The sequence below is a fragment of the Pteropus vampyrus genome, unplaced genomic scaffold (assembly GCF_000151845.1).
Source record: "Pteropus vampyrus isolate Shadow unplaced genomic scaffold, Pvam_2.0 Scaffold159, whole genome shotgun sequence".
Taxonomy (NCBI): domain Eukaryota; kingdom Metazoa; phylum Chordata; class Mammalia; order Chiroptera; family Pteropodidae; genus Pteropus; species Pteropus vampyrus.
The window spans coordinates 588857-599892 of NW_011888940.1; the positions used below are offsets into that span (position 1 = coordinate 588857).

General features: G+C 42.6%; 1 long non-coding RNA gene across 1 annotated transcript in view; it reads left to right on the plus strand.

The window, feature by feature from the left end:
* The window catches only part of LOC111745631, a 6855-nt gene extending 3689 nt beyond the window's left edge, over positions 1–3166 (plus strand). The window contains exon 2 of the long non-coding RNA XR_002782742.1: positions 1656–3166. This is a non-coding gene — a long non-coding RNA (uncharacterized LOC111745631). The remainder of the gene's footprint in view (positions 1–1655) is intronic.
* The last annotated feature ends 7870 nt before the right edge of the window (positions 3167–11036 follow it).

The window sequence follows — 11036 nt, forward strand, 5'->3', positions numbered from 1 at the left end:
TTTTTTTCATTTTTGTCCGCAATATGGCTAAACTGTGAATAAAATTAATTCTTAAAATTCCTGACGCAAAGGGAGTTGTGGTGTTGCTCCTTGTGGTCATGACCCATAGGTAAGCTTTCTTCCACTACAAATGCTCTGTCGCCCTATCCTTGCCTCACATAAACCTGTCCCTTTTCCTAGTTTTTTTTACTTTATTTCATCATTTTATCATTCTCGGAAGTGCCGGCCTCAAAGCCCCCAATATCTTTTAGATTTCTCATTTTCTCTTCCTCCGAAAATGTAGTCGGAGATCTGATGATTCTAACTAATATGCCTGTTAGGCTGCCCAAACTTTATTACCTTGTCTAAATCACTATCTCTCAAAGGCATATAATATGCTGACTCCTTTCACAGGGAAAAAAGTTAATCTTGAATTCTTAAATTGTATGTCGACTAAGAAATACTGACTTGAGAAGTTTAAGCTCAGTCTTGTGAAAATCCCTCTATCGAGTACTCTCTTCACAAGAGTTTTGCCTTCGTAGCTGATAAAGTATATTCTTAGGTGATCTTTTAAATAAAAATACAAAATTCAAGCATTTGTTTGGACCATGTGGGCCCTGAGACAATATCCCTTGAGTCCAGTTTGAGAAAATAGTTCTAGACCATCGTCGTGGCATCCTAACTAACCCATCCCTAAGAACCAGCGTTTGCTTTAATCCACTCAGGATTTTGCTTCCACATGATCATTTTCAACCACATCTTACCATGTCATTCTCTTACTCGAAGGAGTTGATTTCTTACTGCCCCAAAAAGGAGTCATGAGCTCCTTGGCATGGCTGTCAGGATCTGCCATGATCTGACTCAAGGTGTCATTTCTCTGCCTATGCATCAGCCATGACATACTCTCGTTTCTTTTTTTTTTTAATCTTAAGAAAACAAATAATCATATGACAAACAAAAGGAGAGTCATGATTACTGTATGAACGTAACATGTTATTGTTATTGTTTAGTTCATAGGCCATTCTTTGAGGGCTGTTGACAGTAAACCCCGATTTGGAAATCACACTTGTAGAGGGTCTGGTAAATATAACACTGGACTTCGATTTCTTCATCTTCTATTAGATCAGTTTATTCTAAAGAAGTCTTTCAGATCTTAAGTCTAATCATTCTATGACAGTAATTACAGATAATAAAATATATGGTGTAAATAGAGGACCCGCTGATAATATAATTAAAGTATTTTAGCCAGCAGTACATAATGAGCCCCACACAAATTTAGACTTAAGTGATGTATCTCTAGAACAATAAATAGGAACAGCTTCATTAGGTCACATTAGTTTGAGAAAATTTCAACAACTCAATTCATAGGCTGGGGGTTCTTGAAGTGAGGACCCCCAACTAGCACCATCCTCAAGGGACTTGTTAAAAAAGCAATTCCCATCTAAAGGTCCCTGGTTCAATCCTGAGTTTTGGCACCAAAAATAGTAATAATAGTAATAATAGTAATAATAATAATAATAATAATAATAAGCTGGGGGGGAACCTAGACTTCTGTGCTGTAATAAGCCTCCTAAGTGTTACTATTCTTAGATTCTACAATTCAAGAACTGCTGCCGTGAGCAGTAAACATGGAGTGGCCCCATTTCTTACTCTTGGATGCTTCCCTTTCATTACAGGAGCTGGAAACCTGGGAACCGTACTTCCTAGAATACCAACGAGGAGAATTCCAGGTTAACTGTGCCAACGAGAGATACTCAAGCAACATTGGGAAGATAGAGGAGATACAAGTCATCCTACTGTCCCCTTCAGGAGCTGGCAGACATGGTGAACGTGAGTTTTGCTAGGGCCTCGGTACTGCAGGCGAATGAGGCACTGGCAGCGGGTCTTGCAGGTTCTGAAACTTCCCGGTTTTCTGTAAGCTAGCGGTGGGCTCAAGAGCCCGGGATGGCTTTCTCTCACCTTTGACCTTTACCCTTCCACTGTGATTTTACACAACCGCCCTTGTGATTTTACGAGCCCTTAATTCCTCATGTTAAATCTCTTCTTGCTTTAAATAGCTAGAGTGGCTTCCGTTTTCCTAACTGATTCATTGCCTAAGAAGTGAGATGTCTCAACACTCTAATTCACTCTTTAATTATTTATTGAGGGCCGGAGACAAGCAAGGCAAGGGATGGCACTGTTCTGAGTGTTAGAAATACAGCAGAAAAAGAAAAAGATCTGCCCTCCGGAAACTCACTTTTAGTGGAGTTTTAAACAACAATTCTGGAGGCTGGGAGCCAGAGCTCAGGGTGCCAGCAAGATCAGGTCCTGGTGAGATCTCTCTTCCACACTGCAGACTGCTGACTCTCCTGTGTCCTCGCACGGTGGGAGGGTCGAGGGAGCTCTCTGGCCTCTTCTTAAGAGGGCGCTAATCCTGTCCAAGAGGGCCCCACCCTCGTGACCTAATCACCCCCAGAGGCCCCACTTCATCACATAATACCATCATATTGTTGGGCTTCAACATGTGAATTAAGAGGACACAAACATTCAGTCCGTAATAGTCCCCTTTCTGATTTCTTTCTGTCACTTTCTGGTTTGGGTGCCACTTGTCCCAACCTCCCTCCGCCATGCCAGTGGGACCTCCGGACCACCCTCCCGGAAGCCCCTGAGATGAACGCTGGATTTAGACTGCACATTTCACCATGTGAGAGCTGAAACCTCTTATTTGGAGCAGAAGCCAAGGCAATTAAGCAAATAGCTACATATCATGTCATTACAGAATCTTACCCATTTCCACCCTATTGCCTCCTCTCCTGTCTTTCTTTTAGGTCATCATCCCTCCTGATACCCAGTAATTTTCATCATTTTCTACGTGCATTTCTGTTGGTCTTCTGAGAATTCTCATTTTCCAAAGTAGAAAGGCCATACGGCCTGTCACCAGCCCGGGAAGTACAGGGAGTGATATGCTGGGGAGATCAGAGCGTGACAGGGATGGAGGCGGGAAGGTGTTACCCCTTTTTGTACTGACCCTCGGCAGGAGAGAATAAGCAGAGGAGACAGACCCTGGGAGACAGAAGACATTTCTAATCACCTCCTTCCCAGGCTGCCGCTCCTCCGTGGACTGTGTTATTCCTGCCCTCCCCAGACTATAAGTTTTCTCGCTGATCCAGAAAAGAGCTGAGTGAATAAAGAGCAAAATATCCTAGCAGTACAGGTCGGATGTCACTAACGGAGGGATCCTCTGGCGAGAGGCAGATTACACCCCCACTGGCCCCACAGCTGGGCTCTGCAATTACCCCACAAAACATGAGTCAGAAATCACCTTGTGTGTGTGTGTGTGTGTGTGTGTTTGCGCGCGCGCGCACATGCACATACACACAAAAGTCCTCTTTTTGCGTCATTTAAATTTTCTTTTGTCAAAGAAATATCTGTACAATAGCTTAAAAATCAAATAATATCAAAAGGCTTGTTTTAAAAACCCTCTGTTCCACTCCCATGCCTCGCCGCGCCCCTCTTCTCTGGGGCAAGCATTTCGAACTTTTTGAGGGATTTACCTCCATTTTTCGAAACGCGCTTGCACTATTTCCACTGTTCTTGATTTGTCCATTTCAGACATGGGCTCCTTGCTCTGCGTTGTGATGTACGAAGTTTTAGCTCTTGTCCCCCACACTCTCTGCTTGACAGAAACAAGAGTGGACTAATATTTATGGGGCTCTCACTAGGTGCCAGGCACTGTTACATTTTGGCATGGCTGGTCACCTCTTCCTCTGACACACAGTGTTCCTCACTTGGTTCCCAAGATCCCCATCCCCACCTCCCGGCTCCTCCCACCTCACTGATCACTCCCTCTCAGTCACCTTTACTGGTTCCTTCTCTTTTGACCCTGGGTAGAAGTCTTTCCACACAAGCCTCTTCTAGCTCACATGGCTTTGATGGCTACAGATCACATACCTGAGTCTACCCAAGGTCAAGAGGTCGGCAAAGGGTCAGGTGTTCTTGTTCAGGAGACAGCAGCCCAGGGCCTGCAAGGACACTTGGAACTGGGAGGAGATTTTAATCAACCACATCAGGAAGGACTGGCAGAAACGTCGGTGGCCCAAAACAGCAGGCAGATTTCAGAGAAGGTCACGGTTTCACAGTGGTCTGCGGAGCTACGCTAGGGACCTGTTTCTACACTGAGGACCTATGGCACCCGGGGCTCGATCCTGGGTCCTCTCCGTTTCTCCATCTACTCTCCCCACCATTGATGGTCTCACCAGGCTCATGGCTCCGAAATCGTCCATTTCCTAATGACTCCCAGATTTATGTCCCCAGGCCTGACCTTTACGTCCAACTCTCTTCTTGACTTAGGTGTCTAATAGACACCTCAAACTGAACACATCCTACACCAAACTCTGACTGACTGTACCAGAAGCCGCTCCCCTGCAATCTGTCATCTCTGCTGATGACGTCATCTCTGCTATTGTTACCATCCCACAGGTACAAAACCTGTGCACAGAGAAGACAGAGCCATTGAGAAAGTCCCCACAGCAGGTGCGGTGAAGACACTTTTTAAAACAGGCCAACGTTACCAATGTTCATAGCAGCATTATTCTTAGTAGCTCAGAAGTGGAAACTATACAAACGTCCACCGATCGGTAGAAAAGGCGGAATATCCATACAACAGAATATTACTCAGCCATGAACGGGAAGAAGCTGACACATGTAAAACATGGATGAACCTTGTAAACATTATACTAAGTGAAAGAAGCCAGACATGAAAGGCCATATATTATATGATTCCATTTAAATGAAATGTCCGGAATAGGCAAATGAGGCAGAAAACAGATGACTGGTGGCCAGAGGCTGGGAGGAGGGGCGAATAGAGAGGACCACTGTGGGATACAGGGCTCCTTTCTGGGATGATGACAATGGTCTATAATTAGACAGTAGCAATGGTCAAACAACCCTGTGAATATACTAAAAGCCATTGTACATTTTACAAGTGTGAATTTTATGGTATGAGAACTACATCCATAAAGTTGTTTTATTAAATGGGCTAATATTAAATTTAAATTGTATGCTGTGATTTGCTACTAAATAACTCACATTATTGTGACCTTCAGTTAAAAACTGTCACATACACAGCCTCATGTTAAGAGCCCTTTGAAGCAAATTAAGGAAAAAGGGTGATGATCTGTGTTTGGGTGAATATGGAGAAAAGCAAATAGCCACACCAGGTAAGATGCAGAAGGGAGATCGAGAATTAAGGAAGCAAAGATTAAACCAAGAAATAACTAGAAGTCTCAGACCCGTGAGGCTCCTGGGGATATTTACGGTAGGGGGTTCCAGAAGGCAGGACTTGCTAGTTTTCCTCCTGTTAAGGGCTTGGGGACTGTAGAGATATTTTCTAATGTCTTCCCTCTCTCCAGTCCCAAGTTTTGTTCAGCTGTCCACCTCCCCACCATGCCCCAGCTTCCATATACCATGGAAAGTGGGTTCTGCTGTTAGTTGGGGCAGGGTGAGGCAGGTGGGAATGGCCTCGGGCTTAAGCTAATCAGTGATGGTTCCAAGATGGATAAGTTTGTCAAGTCAGAAAGACATCCAAGACTATTGCCCCATGACTAAGGACAGGAACACTGTTTCCTGGCAATCTTTCTCTGCAAAGAAAGTCTGGAAGCTGCCTTCAGCCATCTTGAGAAAATAAGGGAAGAGGCTGTCTGAAAATGGAGCCAACCTAAAGAAAGAGAATCAAGACTTAGATACTAACTATGACATATGAGCCCTGGATATAGCTGCATCTACAGCTATGGCCACTTAGCCAATTAACTTCTTTTATGGGTTGAGTTTTCCGTCACTTGGAACAACAAAGAACACATTTAGAGTCAGATGATTATGCTTGAGAGTCTACACACTGTGCAAAATACACCTCATTATTTCCCTATTTGTTACTCATTTCTTTATTAAAGTTTTATAAATAGGACATAAAACTTCCTGAAAATCCTACTTACAAATTATTCGTTTTGGTTTCATGATAATCGATAAATATCAATAAAAGTTTCAAAGGTAAAGAAAAATATAGTTGACAAAATTCATTTGAATCTGTATTTGCCCTAAATATTTTGAAAATAGATCTCTATGGTTGACAAACCCAGATTAGAGCCAGATTAGCACCATAACTACCAACACATGGTTTCTGCAGGGGACCAGGTGCCATGTTGTTTCAGAGTTCAGTGGAATGTAAGGCGAGATGGGCCGAGCCTAGCAACTGCACTTAACTTGTAACCTACTCAAACTGCATTACTCCGCACTCCTCAGTATCAGCCGCCAGGTGCCTTCCCATCTCAGAAACTAGCCCGGAAGCTTTTCACATGACAGGTGTCTTTGTGTCTAAAATGGAAATTACAGCAATTACTGGGAATGTTACAATGACTGCTTGAGTATACACGAGACAGACCCAAAATAAAATGCTTGAAAAAGTGTTGAAATTAATAGGATGAGCAAAAACCTACCAGGCAAATGAAAATAAAGGAAGAGCGAGGATCTAGATATATATGAACCAGAATGTCCACTACAATATAATTCAGAATTACCGAAAGATTGAAAACAACCTCAATATTCCTCAAAAGGGGACTGGTTAAATAAAATATGGTACATTAATGCAATAGAATACTATGCAGATGTTAAAATAAATGAGGTGAATATTTATGATTTTTGTGACATGAACGTATAGGATCTGTTGCTTAGTGAAAAAAGTGAGGTGCATGAAGTATGCTGGCCGCCCACATGCTTACGCAGAACTCCCAGGACGGCGAACTCCGGGCAGAGGGAACTGAGTGGCTGAGGAACAAGTTTATAAGGAAAAAATCATCTGTATTCTAGGAGCCTTTACGCATTTCGAATTTTGTACCAAGTTCATTTTTACTCATTCAAAAAATAAAATAGATGATTATTTTTACATTCATCAGGTTATGATCATCCATATTTATTTAACTAAGTAGCCATCAGACTCTCCCTGAGTCCCCAGCATACACCCGAGGATCAGTTCCTTACTCATAATGGTCACTTTTATTATGAAAATAAATCAAATCTTCACTGTTTTGAACGTCGCTTTCTGATGGAAGAAATTTGGGTTAATGAGCCCTTAATGTCACATTTAAATTTGGGGTTGGTTATAATTATTAAAGTCATCAGAAGTGAGAAATTATTTTACCTGAAAACCATGACTATGCCTTGGTCAAGAATTCACATTATTTACTTATTCATTCAGTCATTCATTCATTCATTCATTCAGTTTTCGTATTTGTTAATTAGAATTACTTATTGGAATAAACTGTAAACCTAACCATACTTTCCACTTTTATTATCAATAGGTCACTGGAATATTAATGGTTCCAGCACAGTGGAATTCTCTTGCCCCACGTAATAGCCAGAGGCAGGCAGTGTGCTCCGCCCACATCTCAGAGCCATCAGTAACCAGAGACACCGAGTTCTCTACCACCCAGTTCCCCACTGAGTGAGTCGACCATGCCCCTCTCCCTCGCTGAGGAGCTCGTGAGCTCTCCCCATGTGGGCAAAATTTTCTCCTTAAATAATGTCTGCTAGAAAACAAAGCACTCCACCAACTATTATTATTATTATCTTATGGCATGTAGCATCTTAAAGCCAAGAGTTTCTCCTAAAAAGCCCTAGCAGGTGATAAGTAGCATTCTCCCACTTGTCCGGAGGAGGCTACAGGGCGAACCTCAAGGACGTTCGAGGGCATTCAGGTAACCTCACAAGCTCACCCGGCTTCCCTCCCAGCACAGCACAGCCCAGCCCACCTGCCCACACACTGCTCTTGGCCCCTTTTCTTCCTTCCAGATTTACCAACGGCTTCCTGAAAGAGACTGGTCTGCAGTTTCAACCTCAAAAAATGCATAATAGTTCATTCTAAATCCCTTCTTGCTATTTCTCACAGATCTTGGATATTTTTGACTCTAAGATTTCGCTTGCCACTATAATATACCTATGGAGCAAGCAGGCCCATCCCATAGTTTCAAAATTACTCAAATTTTGATAATCCTCACGTACCACAGCTGTGGCTTTTTGCTTGAGTGACCATCCCCCTGCCTGGGAGCCACCGTTTCCCACGCGAGGCATTTTTAAAACTAAGTGGATGAGCTCTAGTTTCGCAGTTATCATTTTCCAACAGAAGGAAGCCCGATTCGGGAACAAAAGCTGAATGCAAATTGCTTAACACTGGATATCTTTGGGAGCGTCTCAATATTGGTGAAAAGAATGGAGAAAAACAGCGATCTCCTTTACAGGGCTTAGAGGCTTTTACACTGATATTTCTGAGTGTCAGATAAAATCATTGCTGGCTTTATAAGCATTAGGCACAAGAAGTGAGATAAAAACAAAACACTTCGTACCACACAGCACGCCATCAAGAACCAAAGAGCCAGGATGCTAGAATACGTTCATCCATGTGTTTAGTTGATAAAATATTTCTCCCAAACCAGCCTTTATGCTGCTTTGACAACATCAATCTTTGTGTCTATAGTTTAAGACAAAGAAAGGTTTTAGCCAGATACTCGAGGCGGCTGAAAGCTCTAGAAAAACATAAATATGTTTATGGTGCAAAATAGAAACAAGAAATCCAGGCACTTTCCCTGTGCCCCGCCCCCCGCCCCCCCCAGAGGATTCCTCATTTTGACACCCGCACCTGTTGGAAGAGGCCTAAGCCAGCTGGCTCGGCAGGTTTTAAGCCCTTGAAGATGCTGTCTCCACCTCACACAACTTCCTTCCCCCGCCACTTGTCTGAAACATCCTATTTGTCCTTTAAGACACACCTCCTAATTTCTAGACCCCCCAAGCCAGGGCTGTGCTCTGTCTCCTGCTCCACATGTACCTCTCCCTCACAAGACAGCAAGGCCTGCAAGGGCGTAATCTTTGAGCCCTGCTGCATAGTTTGCTGTGCTTCAGTCAAGGGAGGAACTTAGTGATGAACAGACAAACGAGTGAGTGAGTGATGCAAAGAATGAATGAGACACGCATGTCAGAGTTGGCAAATGGCTGGCTGGGGGACAGATGAACCAGTTGTCACCGGGTCCTACCCGTCCCTTCTTCTCTGGGGCAACCATTTCGAACTTTTTGAGGTATTTACCTCCATTGTTCGAAATGTGCTTCCACTACTATTTCGTGGAAGTGGTGACAGCCACACTTGAAGATTCATGAACTAACTCAGGTGTGACAGCCACACTTGAAGATTCACGAACTAACTCTCTTCCTCATCGCTCAAGAGCAGGCAATAATTTTTTTAAAACTAATGATTTAAATCAGTTGATTGATAGCATCTCTCTTTAATACATTTTTAAGAAAGAAAAAACTGGACCGTATTATACCAAACACTCAGGCACCTCCTTTTGAATACGTGCTCAGCCTGACGTGAGGAATGGCGGAAACGGGCCTCGGGCCAACCACCGGCTCTGCTGTTGGACGTGGCGGGACCTAGAGACGGCCTGGGAAGACAATTTCTAAAAAAGAACCCCGGCACGCACATCGATGAGGAACTTGGTAGGAGAGACCAAGCGTTATAAAACTATTTAATGGTCTTTGAATAAATTTCTCCCTTTTCATTTTCACTTCAATGAGAAATTAAATGTAACAGAGCAAAATCAACTCTCTTGTATTTCCAGACGAGACTGGACCCTGGAATCAGGCAGACCCGGGCTGGGAACCCCACTCATCTCCTCCTAGGACCATGCCCTACCATCTCTTTGTGCGCCAGCTTCTTCCACTGTAAAATGGGGATAATAACAGTAACCGACTTACGGTATTTGTAAGGATTAAATGAGGTAATATGAGTAAAGTGCCTAGTGTGATGTTTGGCACATGGTAAATGTTTAATGACTGTTAGGTGTTAATATCATCAGTACTATTATTATTCTCATACAGTTCTAGAGTTCACTTCTGTTTTCATATTTGAACATATTAACATTTATATTGTATGTTCATAATTGTCATGTTAATTTTCGACTGAAAATCACTACCTTTTCTGTCGCCAGCTCTATATGGAGGACTGAAAATCCTCTATCGCATTTTCCCCGGGGAGCTGCATTATTGTTTCAAGCGATAATCACTTGAATTTTTTGTACTTCCCACAGTGCCTGGTACAGTGCAGAGAAAACAGTGGGCCTTATAAAGTGGTACTGAATCAAATAAAGAAAATGAAAGGTAACAGCGTAATGCAAGGATATAGTCCATGCAGGGGACATAACCTGTGGCAAACAACCTCCACTTTAATAAGATCGCTGGAAGTAACTCTAGATACATCCTTAATAGCTTGGACTCTATGGAAGAGTACCTGGAAATCTCACAAAACTGGCATTTCAATGGTGTCTCATTTGGCTGACTCACATGTAAGATGCCAGTGAGCTTTGCGGGCAGGGGAACTCCACAGAAAACATAATCTTGGAAGCACAGCAGAATGAGCAAACATTATTTAAGGTTTGAGGTCAAATGCATCCTCTTTTTCAAAATATAAGCTTTCATTATAAAAATCACACTCACAAAGAATTAAAGAGGGAATAGGGAGTTAAAGTTTAGTGGGTACGGAGCCTCAGTCTGGGATGATAACTTCCGGAGATGGTGGGGGTGATGGTTGCACAACGATCGGAAAGTACTTAATGCCAGTGAACTGTGTGCAGAAACTGGTTAAAATGATAAATGTTATGCCATATATATTTTACCAGAGTAAAAAAATGTATAAAGCAGTTTTAAAAATCACAGGCTTTCATACAGCTCTTTAAGCATGAGCGTGCATATGTAATAAAATTTTCAGCAACTTTCTGTCATTCAACTATAACGATCTCATTTAAACTCCAATAATCTTAGCAACGACCTTAAGTGAGAATTAATTAAGAATCATTCACACAAAACAATAGCAGTAACATCTTTCAGAACAGCTGATGCTGACCAGAGGGCTTTCAAGAAGTTGCCAGTCCTTGCTCTGTGTTCCATAGATGGGCTCAGGTACAAAAGGTGTCATTTCAAAGTCAGAAGGAAAAAATTGTCTTTTATGAAAGTGAAGAGAAGAGTGACAAAGAAAGTAGACA